Raw genomic sequence first — 7,979 nt, 5'->3', positions numbered from 1 at the left:
GGAGCTACAACTACAGTACCTCCCGTGAAATCCAGAGAGGGCAGCATACAGCGACATGGCTGACGTTTTACTAGAAACGGCAAATGAGATTGTGAGGTTGGCGAATTGCCAGATTATATATTGCTTAGATGTTAAATAATCTTGCAGGTTGTGTTGTATGTCGGAATATATGTGAAGTGGTAGAACGCTTAGGGTCTGGAACCATTTCACCTGTGTGCTTAACTACTCAATATGCCATGTTTCCAGTTAGATTTGAGGTATAAAATTATGTAGGTCAGGCTAAAATCAGGTTTCTCTTAGGGAGCGACCTGTTCTTTATGATTCATTTGTTATTTATCTGGTCCACTATAAATAAGGCCTTCAATAAGCCTCTGAACCTTCCCCTGTAAATTCGTTCACTGCTCAATATACCATGTTGTGTGCTTGTATATCTTCTTCCGATTATTTGTGTTCTAGAACAGCATTTCTGTGTTTTTAGTTTTCAAATCTAAGAATATGTTTCCTTACGTTAGAAATACTGACGAATTCCATAATCATGTACAAATTACATACAATTGTAACGACTTGAAATATAAACCATTTTACAAAAAGGAATGCTTTCCTTATATTTTAATATTTTTTTCTACATTCACAAAATCAGTATGGGAAACAATAACCTCTTAATGTATGCTCCTAGCCTCCTATGCTCGTTTGTTTAATCTATCTCTTTTAAACAAAGTGCGCAGTAAACACGCATCGTGAACCGAATAAGGAGTTGCGAATAAGTAGCCAAACGAATCTGAAACTGCGAATAAGTAACCAACTTCAGCGTCGTCTCTTCGGCAACGTCCAACCTAGGCCGACCTCGCACTGAGCGGTTTTCCATGGTCCCCGATCCAGACCCTAAGCGTTCTACCACTTCACATATATTCCGACATACAACACTATTAACCTGCTAGATTACTTCACATCTAAGCAATATATAATCTGGCAATTCACCAACCTCACAATCTCATTTGCCGTTTCTAATAAAACGTCAGCCATGTCGCTTGTGCTGCCCTCTCTGGATTTCACGGGAGGTACTGTAGTTGTAGCTCCGCCTACTGTTCATTTACATGTATTTGCATGCTGGTGAAGTTGAAAACGAAAATGAAAAGTGGAAAATGAAAAAGAAAATCACCAGCAGGTAGCGCCAATCCTCCTTTTTAATTTTCATTTTATATTTGTCACATATGACCTGTGCTCGAGTGAAAAATTAAATTGCAAATTAAGTGATTTCATTTTATTTTTAATTTTGTCATAATATTTTCACACATGTATGGAAAAAGAAATGGCAAAACGGTATTTTCATTTTCATTTTAGTGTTTTCATTTTAGTTTTATTATTGGCAGGAAATACCTCCCATAGTATGGATAGTGGATGGTAACACTTCATTATCAGGATGGTAATTAAATCACATAAAATTAGAGTTCTAGTGTTTTCACAACCCTCTAATGTCAATAGGTGCATGTAATCAAGAACAGAGCCAGTGCAATAGCCATAGACAGATCCAGGAAGTAGAATGTTTTGTACTGAAGACCTCAATATCTATATCAATATTGTGTTTATGATCAACAAAAGATGAGCCATATAGTAGACCATGCTAACTTGTAGAGCATGACTGCCTAGTGCTAAAGTCTGCTGCACACCAATAGGTCACATATCTACTGCCTCTGTAACCAATATCAACCCAAGAACACTGGAGTCTCCATGGGTGAGTGGCTGCACACAAGCCTAAGATCAGTATATACACTATACAAGTGTTAATTGAAGTTGTGCAAGACATGCAGCCTCTGGACTATGGAACAAAATGCTTATTTACAAATGTAGCAACAGTGAAGTTTGGTGGAGGAGGGGAATGCTTTAGGGCTGTGGTCTTTCACTGAAGGGTGATGTTAATGCTACCACATCCAAGGGCATTTTATATGATTATGTTTCCAAATTTGTGGCATGTTTGAAGTGAGCTCTATAAAAGTATGATGATGAGTTTGGGGATGTGTTTTTCATCTGTGACATCACAAATGCTCTTTTCACTTAAATTTCCACCGATACAGTGAGGAACATAAGTATTTGAACACCCTGCAACTTTGCAAGTTCTCCCATCTAGAAATCATGGAGGGGTCTGAAATTTTCATCTTAGCTGCATGTCCACTGTGAGACAATCTAAAAAAATCTGGAAATCACAATGTATGATTTTTTAATTATTTATTTGTGTTACTGCTGCAAATAAGTATTTGAACACCTGTGAAAATCAATGTTAATATTTGGTACTGTAGCTTTTGTTTGCAATTACATAGGTCAAACATTTCCTGTAGTTTTTCACCAGGTTTGCACACATGCAGCAGGGATTTTGGTTTCTGGGCTCTCGCTGATAAACATGGAGTTTGAGCTCCCTCCAAAGATTTTCTGTAGGGTTTAGGTCTGGAGACTGGCTAGGCCACTCCAGAACCTTGATATGCTTCTTACGGAGCCACTCCTTGGTTATACTGGCTGTGTGCTTGGGGTCATTGTCATGTTGAAAGACCCAGCCACGACCCATCTTTAATGTTCTAACTGTTCTCCAAAATCTCGCAATACATTGCCCCAGTCATCTCCTTAATACAATGCAGTCGTCCTGTCCCATGTGCAGAAAAACACCCCCAAAGCACAATGCTTCCACCCCATGATTCACAGTAGGGATGGTGTTTTAGGGATGATACTCATCATTCTTTGTCCTCCAAACACAGTGAGTGGATTTAAGACCAAGAAGTTCTATTTTGGTCTCATCTGACCACAGAACTTTCTCCCATGACTCCTCTGGATCATCTAAATGGTCATGGGTGAACTTAAGACGGGCCTGGACGTGTGCTTATTTAAACAGGGGAATCTTCCGTGCCATACATGACTTTAAACTATGACGTCTTAGTGTATTACCCACAGTAACATTGGAAACAGTGGTGCCAGCTCTCTTCAGGTCATTGACCAGCTCCTCCCATGTAGTTCCTTAGAATCATTACTACACCACGAGGTGAGATCTTGCATGGAGCCCCAGTCCAAGATTGACGGTCATGTTTAGCTTCTTCCATTTTCTAATAATTGCTCCAATAGTTGAGCTTTGCTCTGCTTGGCAATTGCCCTGTAGCCCTTTCCAGCCTTGTGGAAGTCTACAGTTTTGTCTGATGTCTTTAGACAGCTCTTTGGTCTTAACCTAGTTTAGTTTTAGTAGTTAAAAGTAGCTAAGCTAAGACTAAGTAGCTTTAGTAGCTAAGACTTTGGTCTTAGTAGTTGGAGTATTACTTATTGTGTGGGGTGGACAGGTGTCTTTATGCAGCTAACGACCTCAAACAGGTGCTTCTAATTTAGAATAATAAGTGGAGTGGAGGTGGACTTTTTAAGAGGCGGACTAACAGGTCTTTGAGGGCCAGAATTTTTGCTGATTGACAGGTGTTCAAATACTTATTTGCAACAGTAGCACACAAATTATTTTAAAATCATACATTGTGATTTCTGGATTTTTTTAGATTATGTCTCTCACAGTGGACATGCAACTAAGATGAACATTACGGACCCCTCCATGATTTATAAGTGGGGGAACTTGCAAAGTTGCAGGGTGTTCAAAACTATTTTCCTCACTGTATATTCCATGAAATATACTTCTTATATGCTACTCATACCTCAGGTCACCTCAGATCTTAGGGTCATTAAAGCTAAAGTCAGGTCTTTAGAGTATCTATGCAAGAAAACTGGTCTCACTATTAATTTCTCACTCTTTGATGAGCATTTTTCAAATTATAGGGATGCCCGAAATATTGCCTACTCTCGTTTCTATTCTATATTTATAAAATACTGGCCATCATAGGCCCCAAACTCTCTTTATTCTCTCTCTTTTACCATAAATAAACTTCCTCAACCTCTCCCTCCTTCCGCTGTTAATACCCCTGCTCAGTGGCTAAAGTCTTTCAGTCTAGTATCCACGCTGCACAGCACCAAGACCCTCATAAAGTTATGCAATGATTTGCTGCCGTCAACTGATGTTGATTTCTTAATATCCTTGTTGTTAGATCAATCATCAGCCTTTGATACTGTAAATCAGGCGTACTCAAATAAATTTGTCCGCGGTCCAATTTTGGCAGATACCTGTGACCTGAGGTCCGGTGCGGCGGACAGTTCGGTCATACCACACAAATAGACAAGAAATATATTGCATTAGGTTCTCACAAATCTGTGGCCTCTGTTGATCAAGGTGTATACCAGGCATCTTTTCTTGGACCTCTTCTTTTCAGCATATGCATTTCCCCACTTGGACAGGATGATATTCAGTTCTTGATTAATCATTATTACCCAAAAAATAAAGAATTGTTGGTTATAGCCAAATCACTCTCCTGTCTCTGCTGGTTTTGACCATGCTGCTATCAAGAGAGCCCGGGTTGCTAAAAGCCTCAAGGGTCTTAATTTTACACTTACCTCTAACCTAAGGCTTAGTGTCTCATATCAAGCCTATCACTGAATCTCCTTTTTCCATCTGCATAACATTCCATGCTTACACCCCATGCTTGGTGAGATTAGTGCTAAAATGCTGATTAATGTCTTTTTCTCTCAAATTGATTACGACAGGCTCTTTTATGACCTTCATGCCAAACTAATTAATCATCTTCAGTAGTGCCTTTGAATTTCTATCTCTGATTATTTTTGCATTGAAATTATGTATCTTAATTGTTTTGCCTCTGTTTTCAACCCTTGAATTTTTTGGTGACTCGACTCACTTGTATTTTTAAATGTGAAAAATTCAGAATCAAAAATGTATCTTAAATTAGTTGCTGAAATTCAGATGCTAAATGTCACAATACAAAATTCAGTTTGAATACTCAGGATGTCACGTTACGGTCCCCGAACCCTTCCTTTGGGGCGTGTGTTAACGTGGTCTGCGTCTATTCGTCTGCATCAGTGTAGCTCCGTGGGTGCGGGTGCGTCTTGTCATTATCCGTCTCACCTGTGGCTCGTCGTTGTCTATGTCTGCACGTCGCATTGTATGTTGAATGTTTATCGTGCGCTATTGCGCAATCTAAGTGTGGAATAAAGCGTGACGTCTGTCGCAAACACGGATTCTGTATCTCGTCCGTCTGTCGCCGCCCAGCGTCACAGAACGACGAGCCGACAAAAGACACCCTAAGCATGCCAGGCTACGCCACCCGGCCAAAGAGGGGCCAGCGCCCTAGCAAGCGACGCCATGCCTCTTCTTCCGACCCGCGCAACACTACCACGCCGACTCCCGAGCAGCTGAAGTCAGACCCAGTGTGCGCGTACATGCTGTGCGCGGCACGGGAGACCGAGTTCGCAGATGAGGGCTCGGAGGGCTCGGAGGAGGAAGAGGAAGGCGAAGAGGAAGTCCAGGCTCCCTCGGTTTGTTCCGCCCCCACCATATACTACGGTGAGGGAGAAGACGCCTACCCTCCATCCGTATGCTCCGCCTCCACCATAGACTATGGTGGGGGAGAAGAGGATGTAGAGGACTACCCTCCGTCGGTGTGCTCCGTGCCCACCATAGATTACGGTGGGAGAGAGGAGGATGAAGAGGAGTACCCTCCGTTGGTGTGCTCCGCACTCTCCGCTGACTACGGCGGAGAGGAGGAAGATGACGAGGGGTCCTACACTGAGGACGAGGAGGAGAGCCCTCCCCCCTCGGAGCTGTCCGCCGGGACGGTAAAGGGGAGGTGGACTCCTGAGGCGGGCCCATCCTCCGATCGCTCCGAGGGAGAAGAGATGGACTACTCGTGGGGTGGTAGCCCGGAGCAGCCCATGAGCTGGAGCCGGGGCAGTGAGGCGATGGAGACAGAGGGAGAAGACCCCACTGCCGGCTCCAAGGGGCGGTCGAGAGGAGAAGGAGGGATGCCCTACGGCCCACCGAGGGGAGAGACCAGTCGCGCTGCACCGGGTGCGTCGGCCAACCGCGCTGCACATGGCGCGTCGGCCAACCGCGCTGCACATGGCGAATTTTAGCATCTGAATTTCAGCAATTTTTTGCGGAATTAAATTTGATTCTGAATCCAAAATTTAAAAATACAAGTGAAAATGGGTCACTGAAAAATTCAAGGGTTGAAATCAGAGGGAAAATTCATATACATCATTTCAATGCAAAATTTCAGACAAGTAAACAAGAGGAACTAAACAGAAGTCATGGTAACACTAGACTGAACTAAACGGAAACAGACAGCAAACAATACCAACCAGGAAGACAAATGTACTTGCAAACATAACCACATAGACCGAGTCAGAAACCAAGCACAAGAGACAAAAGGCTACATGCAATGACCAGCAAACAGAAAGATGAAAACACAGGGTTTAAATACACAGTGAAACAAAGAACAAAACAAGACACATCTGGGAACAATGACGAGAGGGAGGAGTTACAAGTATCAGGGGTGTGGCAGGAGAACACATGGGAAAACCAAACCATGAGCACATGGAAAAACAAAAGGAAGATATGACGGACTGGTGGGGGCGGAGCCAAGCACAGTGCACATATCACACCTGTCCTCCAACAAATAAAATACAAAATTCTTCTGTGCATGAATGTATGCGCTGCTCAACTGGCAGCTGTTTCTCGCAGGTGTGTGATTGGTCGTGTAAGACTTGTACCTGTGTTAAAGTGTAATCACTACTCACTCCTCATTGCTGTCGTGATGCTACGCATCTTTAGGACATACGTTACGGCCTTGCCACAAACTATTACTGCAGTTGACCCTGACTTTTTCTGATGTTGCCCCATGTCCTTGTTTTTATGTTAAACCTCATTTGAAGCCGTGCCCCCTTGTTAGATCCATGCACACTTCGCCAATCTCTAGTTAAGGGGATTTAGACCCACCCTGTATGCTTCTCCCGTTGTTGGCCATTGTCTTCACATCTGAACTGTTGGTCATGGTTGCTATTGCTATTGTGAGTTTTGGCATGTCTGTTGTTTTTGTCATTTTCATTTGAACTTATTTCTGTTCTGGGAATCGTGTTTGTGCTTCATCCTTTTTCCCTGGTGCTCACAGAATGGCCAAGCACCATGTGGCAAGTGTCTGTGTGAGGACTGTTCATGGGCCAAATTAGGTGCACCTCCCTGATTATACAGAGCATGTGAAGTAACATAAGACTGGTGCTGCTCATGCACTGGTGGACATGGTTGATCAGCTGCTTGGGAGGGACTCGATTGGGTGTCTGGCCTGTCTGTCTGAGGACTTGGCTGTGATCTTGGGTGGGTCTGCCTCTGAAGGAGATGCTCCTGCCAGTGGAGCACAAGACTGGACCGTTCCCTGTACCTGCCAAAGCCGTCTAGAATCTCCGCAACAGGGTTAGGAAGGGATATCACTGATGTGCCAAGCTAGAAGAAAGACCTGGCCCAAGTCTGTTCTTGGGCTGGAGCCACCACTCTTCAAATGGTTTCATTCTCCCTGGGCCTGGAGGACGGAGATCTTCCTAGAATTTCTTGGTGGGGGGGTGGCTGGGGCCTGTCAGGCCCTTACCGGTTCCCCCGACAAGATGGACTCTGTAGTGAACCTTGGTCTTCCTGTTAGTAACAATGTGTCTTATGTTCCAGGGTTGGAGGCCAAACCTGTAGGGGACACAACTGAGGCCCACCGTCCTGAATATCCACTGGTGTTGGGGACATGCCTCCAACACTTGAACCTCTATCACACATATGTCAAAGTCAAGGCCCGCGGGCCAGATCCGGCCCGCGAATTGATTATCTATGTCCCCCTGGATGATATTTAATTACTATTAGAACCGGCCCGCAGGCCACAGCCGCCCGCTGGTGTTTTGCACGCACAAACACTACATTCCCCACAATGCAACGGTAGCCCGCGAAGTCACTGCAGCGCACACAAGCGGCAAAGGTCCGCTCGGCGAAAATGACGTAATCGCAGTGGCTCCGCCCGTGGGCGAGGGCGTCGGGCGCTGTCGATTCGCGAGGTCGTGCACCTCTCGAATTTTGTAACGTT

The sequence above is a fragment of the Brachyhypopomus gauderio genome, chromosome 15, assembly GCF_052324685.1.
Source record: "Brachyhypopomus gauderio isolate BG-103 chromosome 15, BGAUD_0.2, whole genome shotgun sequence".
NCBI classification, from domain to species: Eukaryota; Metazoa; Chordata; class Actinopteri; order Gymnotiformes; family Hypopomidae; genus Brachyhypopomus; species Brachyhypopomus gauderio.
This window is presented reverse-complemented; position numbering follows the sequence as displayed.